This window comes from Triturus cristatus, chromosome 10 (genome assembly GCF_964204655.1).
Source record: "Triturus cristatus chromosome 10, aTriCri1.1, whole genome shotgun sequence".
NCBI classification, from domain to species: domain Eukaryota; kingdom Metazoa; phylum Chordata; class Amphibia; order Caudata; family Salamandridae; genus Triturus; species Triturus cristatus.
In genome coordinates this window covers 906,451,691-906,461,717 of record NC_140593.1, presented here as the reverse complement: position 1 = coordinate 906,461,717, position 10,027 = coordinate 906,451,691, and the positions used below count along the sequence as shown (strand labels likewise).

General features: G+C 44.5%; 1 long non-coding RNA gene across 1 annotated transcript in view; it reads right to left on the bottom strand.

The window, feature by feature from the left end:
- Nucleotides 1-629: 629 nt before the first annotated feature.
- Nucleotides 630-10,027, bottom strand: part of LOC146796229 (uncharacterized) — a 118,378-nt gene continuing 108,980 nt past the window's right edge. The window contains exon 3 of the long non-coding RNA XR_014969904.1: nt 630-1,193. This is a non-coding gene — a long non-coding RNA (uncharacterized LOC146796229). The remainder of the gene's footprint in view (nt 1,194-10,027) is intronic.

The window sequence follows — 10,027 nt, the reverse complement described above, 5'->3', positions numbered from 1 at the left end:
GCTTATCCATGTTTTAATTGTATACCATTTGCAGCACACAAAGAAAGAGGAAAACACCTCTTGTGATCGTTTTTGTGCAAGAAGGTGTGTCTTCCTGCACAAAAACAAGCAGACACCCTTGCACCAATGTGCAATGGTGCCTGCATTGGCACATGGTAGCCAATTGTGCACCAGAGCAGTAGAGAACTCAGGGATGAGTCATATTGTTGTAAATATGACGCATCCCCGTGCTTTGCAGTGATGCAGCGCGGCGCAGCACAGTGCAGCCAAATGGATTGCATTGCTGCGCTGCGTCACTTTCTTGTAAATAAGACCCCTAGTGTGCCACCTTCCCATCTGTTTGTGCAGGACCAGATAACTATTCTGTCATCTTAATGGGACCAAGCCTGTGAGTTCAGAATGGGGATGTAACAATAGTTTTAAAAAATGTACACTTTTGTGGTTGCAACATCGACAGAATAGTTAAACTGTTTACTTAGTAAATGCACAAGGCTTCTAAAAAAGTTGACTAAAGGAAAGATTAACCAGATGTGATCAAACAGCTTAAATAATGCTAAACATTTCTTGCCAAACTGGGTGTGAGGAGTAAGGGATTGTAATATTAGAGGTTCAAACATACTTTGACAGCCTTTAACAGAAAAAACACTGTTTAATAACATGTTATTGTTGTCTTTCTTGAAAAAACACAATATATTGACATATTTTGGCGCTGTACTCACATTCGTATTTTAAAATCACAAATCACAGACATCGTTACAATTACAATCTTGTGGTAAATACACACATTTCATAATGGCATCTTTCATAACTATGCCTACAGGAAAATTGGCCATGCCCAAATGTAAAAAAAAGAATCAGTACTGGAGGCACAAAATCTGTGATGACAAGAGAATATTATCTAACGCAAGTGATATAATCTATTTTTAAATAAAAAGTGATGTCATGTTAAACCGAATTTATATAGAAATAGTTATTTTTAATGGAGACATCGATAAGTGAATCGCTTCTAGGCATGTTGGATTGCCTGGTTGCCTTCTTCCGACTTACTCTCTCATTCTAAAAGTATGCAACATGAATAAACATGGACATCAGGATGTTATTTCCGATTCACATCTGAGATATCACTTCATCTTCCTTTGTAGGTTTTCTGCATTCAGGCCTTCATCCGCTGGTCCATTTCGCACAGACAGGGCCTGAACAAACAATGGTGATATGTCAGAAAATCAGGAAACAGCAGAAATACAAATGCATGTGAAACCACTATACATTATAGCTTAGAAATAGGAATGCTTGAAATAAGACGATTTTACTGCTTATATCAAGACACTGGTTACATGATTAAATATGATATTTTATATAAATAGATGTATGTTTCCTATGACTACTTTGGGACTTTTTCAAGAAGCAAATCCATTTTTTCATTGTATACCATTTGCCACCATTGACAAACAAAACGAACTTCATACAATGTTTGCGCCTTTATTAGCAAGTCTATCAAATTTCATGATTATTCAACATTTAGGATAGTACTGAAAACACTGAAAATAGTGTTTGCCTTTACTTACATAACCATTTTTTTGTGCCAGCTAAGAGGAAATAGTAAAACAAATTAACAGCAAGGCCTAATCAGTTTATAGTTTAGCATGATGTTGCTTCTGACAGTCTACTTTTTGACTAGTTCAGTGACCAGTGCCTTAAATCACAATTTAAGCGGTTTTTCAAACACATGTTGTAGGAAACGATTCTTTTGATGTAATTGCTCCTGACTTTTTTGCATTTTATGGATCTGAACTGCTGTTACTTTTTACTACTAGGCAAAAAAGGAACTGCCAAACAGCGTATGTTTTTCCCTGAGCTCGGATAACAGGTTGGATGGTGAAAAAGTTATATACTTTGGCCAGATTTAATAACATTTTGTGTTGTGGTTGCGCCACTTTTTTTGGCACAGCCATGACGCAAAATGCTAGTTGAGATTTACAAAGTCCCGCAAGGGCTGATTCGTGTTGCCTTGCATGGCTTTGCATCGGGTAGGCTTCCATGCCCCACCCATGTATTTTGCCACAAACCCAGATTTACTAAAGACAGTAATCCTGGGTTTGTGCCAAAATGGTTCACCTACCCCAGAAAGGTGTAAGGAGGAGAAATATCTTCATTTCTCTTTGTTGCTTTCATATTCCTGTGTGCTACATTCCACAGCACACAGATAAATATGCCTCTAAGGATTGTTCTTGTGCAGGAAGTTAAACCCTCCTGCCGGTTGTATGATGGTACAATGCATGCCTGAACCACGCATGCCTTTACCATGCAATTGTTTGGTGAAGACATGATGGGAAAAGGGACATGCGGGCTAAAGTTCATACCCCTGCCCCCTGCCCTGTAAACTGTCCCTTTTCTCTCTGCCCTTCCCCCTAAAAATTAAACCCACACCCCAAAAATTACCACGACCCCAGCCCCCCCACCCTGAGTCTTAAATTATCTCCTATATCCCTAAACTATCCCAACCCTGCCCTCTAAACTGTCCCTTCTCCCCCTGCCCTGAGCCCTAAAAATTAAACTCACGCCACAAAAATCACCCCAACCCAACCCCTGCCCTGATCCCTAAAAACAATCCCCTATATCCCTAAACGACCCCAACCCTTCCCTGTAAACTGCCCCATTTCCCCCTGCCCTGAGCTCTAAAAAATAAACCCACACCCCAAAAACTACCCCGGCTCCAGCCCCCCTGCCCTGAGCCTAAAAAACGATCCCCTAGATCCTTAAACTATCCCAACCCTGCTGCCTTCCCTGTAAACTGTCCCTTTTTCCCAGCCCTTAGCTCTAAAAACTGTCCGACCCTAAAAACAAGCCAGACCCCTCCTTAGTCCTAAAGCTCCCCACCCTGAAAAACTACCGCCTCCACCCTCCAAGACCAAGCCGCAGCCCCACTTACCTCACCGTGTCCTCTCCCGAGTCTTCCAAGTCCGAGTCTTCCTCTTCCTGTCTTCCCCCCTGCTGTGCCTCCCCTAGGCAACTAGACAGCGCATTGCCTTAACCACACATATGCGTTGATAAGGCACATGCATGGTTAAGGCAAGCGTGGTACGGCTTGCAGGGAAACGGCATGCGTAGTTCAGCACACGTTTTTAAGTTTGTTTCCCCTTCCTGTGCATTTGAATGCTAAATATGCCATTAAGTAAGTCAGTTGTGACTGTTCTTCAAAATTCGTGCCCCTACTGTAGTAGATAACTTGTACAGTGCTTACAATCATGCTTCTTTTTAACTTTGGCTTAGGGGGAACTAGTAGCAGCACTCTCACAACTCATAAGTGATTGGCAAAAATAAAAATTGTGAGTTTACATTGAACTTTGTATTCTATCTGTAACAGGAATTACTTTTAAATGGTTGATATGCATAATTGCTGACTTCTGCTGCCTGCATTGCTCCCTACAGTTAAGCATTAGTCAGTTTCCTTCACATTCCCCTCGAGGCCAGGAAAGGTGTGAGGAGGTGTAATTCCTTCAGGGCAAAAGACATTGGCAGCTCCGCTCCCTTTGTTTCTCACAGTCATCGATCAAGAAACGAATATCATTAATGAGACACCTATGCAGGTAAAAAAACTGGCAATTGGTGGCTGCCTTCTGCTTAGGGACCCTTTTAAGGTGAGAAGGGTGACATTTGTGCCAGATCCGGACATGCAGAACATCCTACCTTTCGTGTTAGCTACTGTACATCATAGTGGCAAAGAACCAGTGGATCCTTTAAAGTAAGAGGGTCAAATAGAGAGGAAATCACCATACTGTCTGAAAGGGATAACACAGCGCTGATCTTAAGGGGTGTGCTTCACCTTGGGTTATAGATAGGAAGCAGAGGAAAGATACTCAGGTATTTGTAAAACTGGGAAATAAGGCCTTGCGGGATTTATTTTTCCATAAGTCACAGGAAATGTTGAGAAGGATAGGAGAAGATTGTGCTGGATTTCTATAATCACCATTCCTTATTCAGTTAAAAAATAACCATAGAAGATACATAAAATCAACTAAAAACCATACAACATAATATTTGTTATGTTAAATTAGAAAAAAACCATAAAAACATGCAAACACATATTAAGACAATTGTCCAAAAGAGAGCTTCAATGAGCACAAAGGGGCATATTTACAATGGAAGTGCCAAAGTGCAGCGTTAGCCTTCTTGGCTTAACACTGCGCTTTGCCACTTCTAAAATGCAGGGCTGGACAATATTTACAACAATATGGTGCAGCCATGCATTTCCCTCTGCACTGGCGCTACATTTAGCTGCCTAGCACCAACGCAGGCACCATTGCACCATAGAGCAAAGCTGTTGGGGTTGAGGGGAATGAATGTTTATGTGCAAGAAGGTATCCCTTCCTACACAGAAAAAATCTTTAAATGGCGTTTTTAATCTTCTATGTGTGCTGCTTAATGCAAAACTTAATTTTTAAAAATATTGTTTATGTGCAGGAAGGGACACCTTTGCTGTTTCCATGTGTGCTGCACAATGCAACAACAAGAAGAAATTAAATGTTTCTCCTTGTTGCACCAGGGTAAGACCAGGTTTTCCCTTGTCTTAATTTTGGCGCTGCCCTATATTTACGCCACTCTTGCAAATATGGGACAGCTACAAAATGAATGGGTGTTGCGGTGGAACGCCCACCGCAACACCCATTGCCCTCCCCTTTCACGCTAATTATAGTGTGAAAGGGTGCCTTATTTACAAGAGAGCGTTAAGGCACGTTAAGTTGCTTAACGCTGCCTTGTAAATAAGGCAAAGCCCCTATCACCACCACAACATCCAAAAAAGTGACGTTGTGGTGGCGATACAGGCTTGTACATATGCCCCAAAATGTGAAGCCCACCCAGTATTTGAGCCTTTACAACAAAAGTTGCAGTACAGTTTTCGACATTAAATAGATCTTCAAATATTCAAGGCAGTGCAGAAACCTCAATTAGGTCCGCTCTGCTCTGTCTACAGCACAAGAAAGTGATGCTCACTTGAAGACCACAACTCATAAATGTAATGTCCTGCCAACCTAGGAACTCACCAACAACCACGCCACACAAGGAGAGTAATTTTACACGTTTCCATTCTGCTGATTGTAAGTCAGAACTCATCATTTTAAGCCTGCCCTCAGTTCATCTCTCCAATGCTTACTTCACAGGCCTACGGTGTACAGTGGGAACTAAAAGAGTACTAACGTTCTTTTATTTACAAGACACTGAATCTCCCACTTTGTTAAATAAAAAGTTACAACTTTTCAAAAGAAATGAACATACGGATATATACATGAATCAATACATAGATATACAGGCAATTATAATTCTTCAATTAAGGGTCACGGCTCCTGGCTCACACGTCCTGATCGGGTCACTGAAAATTGGGATGTGTCAGTCAAAGTGTTAGTGGTGCGCATCAATGAGGTAGAATCATCAGCAGACACAGAGTCATCAACCGTCTCTACATTGTCATCGATGTTTGGTGAGTGATGGACTACATGTTGAAAATGAGAGGAATCTCTCGTAATGGACTTCCCAGGACTCTGGGCACTCACCATGTGTCCTTTGGGGTTAGTGATGGCAAAGGGCTCAGCCTCAAAAGGAGCATCAGACTTTCTCTTCATGTGCTGCCTGATAAGCACTCGATTTGCTCTTATAAAGGTGACATCTTTTACATGACATTGTCTGTCAGCATATCTTTTCATCTTCTGTTTGCGGCCAAAGTGCTTAGTATGAATGTCTTCCTCATTCTTGGATCTGAGGTGGTCCACTGGGGCAGATTGGTCATTATGGCTCTTTCAAATGTGGGAGTGGCAGGGCTTTCCCCTGTCATTGAGTGAGGGGTCGAACGGTAAACTCAAAGAGTAGTGTTTAAACAACTTTGAGGTAGAGCTTCTCCAATGCAGCACACTAAACGGCTTTCTTTAAAGTGCTCATGAACGTTTTGCCAGACCATTAGCCAGGGGCCAAAGAGGAATGCTTTTTTGATGCTTTATATTGAGGTGATTTATAAAGGCCTTGAATTCTCAACTATTAAAAGGTGGGCTGTTGTCAGCTTTTTAGACTGTAGGTACATCCCATGTCACAAAGATGCCATCTAATTTTTGAATATCCTTTTCATATGTAGTGGATGAAAGGCCTTCTGCCAATGGAAAATGGGAGTATTCATCAACAATGACTAAAAGATGATATCTGTTCTGAAGAGGACCAAAGAAATCAATAGGAATTCTCTCCCAAGTATGATGTGGCAATTTTGACATGTTTAAAGGCTGTTGATTAACTTGAGATGAAAGACAGTAGTAGGCAGCTGGTGACATTTGAAAGTGGTGGGGCGTAAAATGATTGGCATACTGCACCGTTGCAAGCGAGCATAGTGGGCGAGCCTGAATCACCATAAGGGGGGTTCGGGGGGGTTCTTCCCCCGAGAAAATTTTGAAAAAAGAGAGGAAAAATTTGAGAAAGCAGGAAGGTTAATAAAGAAATTGTGAAAGTGCAGTTATTACATTAATAAAGAGATGTCATATAGCATAGGTAGCTGCTTATTCAGTATAACCACAGAGCTTCGTAACAGACTTCGAGATACAATGCATTTCTGAGTACCTCACTCACAGATGTTTTTTATTTAACAAACAACTAAACTGGTCACAAAGTAGCAGCATTCAACATAAAGTAGTACTTTATAATCTCAAATTGGCTTTATTTTAGGTATCTGCAGCCTAAAATCCCTAAAATGTCCTCCTCTTTAATGTAAGTCAAAAGCTCCCTCTCACCACGTTTAAAGTGTTGGCGGGCATGTGCCATGCCTCAGTCTCCAGGACACCTCAGAGCTCACGGGGCCTACAGCCGCTCCTCGGTTTTCACACCCCCTAGGACACTGCCTACACGACCCCTCTCTTCTCGGCCCCCCTAGGCCGCGTGACCCGCATCTCTCCCTAGAGTCATCCCTGCCTTGTTGCTCAGAGCCCCTCTGGCGGCGGATGGCACCCGGGCCATTTATAGAGTGGAAGGGCCACAGGATATGATGCTGTCATGTGCCAGTGGCCCGTGCCCTTTCAGCATGCAGGCTGGAGCAACAAGAAGAAACCAGACCAGTCTGGGGTTGCGTTCATGTGCTCAAAGGATGGCCACCATGAGGCCAGGAGTAGCTGTTGTCATGGGGCAGGCATGAGATGAAGGGCGCATGCTGAGTGCCATTGACTTCGGGCCTGGACAGCAGCAGGTAGATAGTCTCATGTGGCCGCAGGTGGCTGCTTCGTCGCAAAGTACAGGTGCGTGTCAGCTCAACTAAAGCTTCACCCACGGGACCCAGGTCAGACTAAAGCTGGATCAGCACCCGGGGCCCCGCTACTACTCGGGGCACAGCAGGGGTAATGTGCGCTCGGGCCTAATCATCATCATTGTGGTGCCTTGATGCGAGGCAAGGGGGGCAAAAAGACAAAAAGACACTGGACGCTTTGCTGGCTTTATGGCTGACGTTAACTTCCACCTTGAAGCTTTTATTTCCGTCACCCACGTGATGCGGGCCATACCATGATCTGGCACCACTGCTGAGGTTAGCTCCTCAGAGCCACCTGGGCCAGTGGACTCACAGCATTACAGAATGAATGTACAGTTCTACAGCACACTGGCGCATGGGATGCTGCAGTGGGCCTTCGGGAGCATGTCGACGATGGAACGGTCACTGCAGTGCCTGGACGTCAGCCCTTTCGACAGCGACACACAAAGACGAGCTGTAAAGATGTAGGGGCTGGGTCTTTTGTGAGGTGAGGGCATGCCCTGTGCTCTTCACACCTGAGGGTGTCCGTGTCCAAAATGTGATCTCTGCGCCTGGCATTCTTTACAAAGCCGAGCGCTCCCCTCAGATAACAGCGAGTGATAAAAGCAGCCATGATGTCAGTCCCACTCAGCAGTGCCCCTGAGGCTGCTGCTGCAGTCTGCAGATCTCGCGACCGAGTGGCGAGACAGGGGTCTCACTGGGCCTGATTGGAGGGTAGGCCTGAGCGGGTGCCGCCAGCCACAGGTGGCACAGCCAGGCAAGTGCCTCGAGGGACGCGGACTGACACTGTGCCAGGTCTGCAACTACTCCTCCGACCTCCTGGTGTAGTCACTCTCTTGCTCTCAGGGAAACAGTTCTGCGACATTTAGGGCAAACTAGGCCTTCTTAGGGTTAATGTACTTATTTAAATTTTTAATAGTGCGCAACCTGCCCGGACCCCGTCCCCGATTAGCCCTCAGCAGGAAGACAGCAGGCCTTCACTTTTCCCAAGTTGCTTTCATAGTGTATATAGTACCAACCTGACTATGTGAGCGAAGATAAGGGCCGGGGGGGCAGGGCAGGCATTGACAGAGCAGGAGAGGAGGAGACCTTTGCAAAGTCCGCATAATAAAATAACTCTAACACAACACAAATTAGGAGAAAATGTGGCCCGGGCCACCCAACTGAGTTCAGTCCACTAGAAGACGTGTCGGACAGTACTTAGTACCAATGTACGTCACACAACGACACGAGCAGGCGAGCCACCAGCAGTCCAGTAAAGTTAGCAGACCGACACAAGGTCTAGTGTGTGCAGTGCGGTGACACAAGGGAGTCGGACTGCTGCGCTGCGACAGCGAGCTTGCGACGTCACCACGACAGCATCCCGAAATGGCCAATCACTACTGCATGGCTTCACATCAAGCCACAGTGATTGGCCATACAATGTGCGGCTGCGGCAGTGCCACCACTCACGTGCAGCACCCAATAATGGATTGCCTGCCCTTCTGCGCGGTGTCTTGGCTAAGGGCACAGTTACTCTCCGCCCATTATGAGACCCGGGGGCTGCTGCCTGGCTGCTGTGTGAAGCAGCACCCTTCCTTGGGTCCCTCGCCACTGCCAGTCGCTCAGTAAGGGGAAGGTAGTGTGTGCGCATGTTCGGGCTTGTCATAAAAATGACCAGCCCAAAAATGGACATGCGCACTACTGCTGCAGATGAGTCTGTCACTCAAGCTGCCGCAGCCCAGTCCCACCCCTTGGCTTCAGCGCAATCCGATTGAGTCGGGCGTGTCCCGGTAGCGGCCGCGTTTATTCAGCGAGACGTTTGCAAGGCAAGGCATTGGCAATTAAATGTATTTAGTGTGCTGCATGACTGTCGACTAGTCAAGTCAAGTCAATAAAACTTTATTCAGATCAGAATCAATCCATAAAAGCACAATAAAATGAAAGAAAACATACAATTATACAATAAAGTACTGTTTACACATAAGAAATAGTCCATATAAATTTTAAGACATTGTTAACCGAGCACGAACCACAGTTTTTAAAAAAGAGCTCACACGAAAGACAAGTTCATGGTCATCCAGGGACAAAATCATTGAAAATGCAAGTTCCAGGCTAATTGGTTTTAGTTTTTTAAAATACGGAATTAAAAACCATTTGATATACTTCATATAAAATTTACAAAAGAATAAAAAGTGTAAAATTGTTTGCCTACTCTGAAAATCACAAGGACATGGCTCAACACAATGGTCATTAAAATTCCATAAAGGGAAACTAAGTGCATATTTAATAGTGCCTGCCCTAAGGCGAAATATAAGGCCACGCTCCCAATGACTCAATGGGAGGGTTAAATAACTTGGTGTCGGATAAATTGTGAGATTACGGGCTAGATATCTAGAAACACTAGGTTTCAAAGACTCCCTCGCTACCCTTTCAGCATTAAATGACATATACAGTTCCTTTTTTAGTTCACATTTTGTGGGGAGCGTAGTGGTGGTGGGTTTTAGGAAAATATTTTCAGAGTTCACGCTGCGGAATACGCTCAACACTGTCGACTAGTGAATGGGTCCATATGGCTTAGTGGGGCTACACCCCAACGCCCCAATGGATGCACCGCGCCTGTATATGACAAGTCTTCAATTCTTTTTCGACCCTTTTGTCGCAGTAAAGAAACCAGACTCAGTCACAGAGATCTCTCTTTGTGACAACTATTCCTCGCTGTCCCTCATGGGCGACGTTGATCACTTGGTTTCACACCCATTTCTACCAAGAACTGAA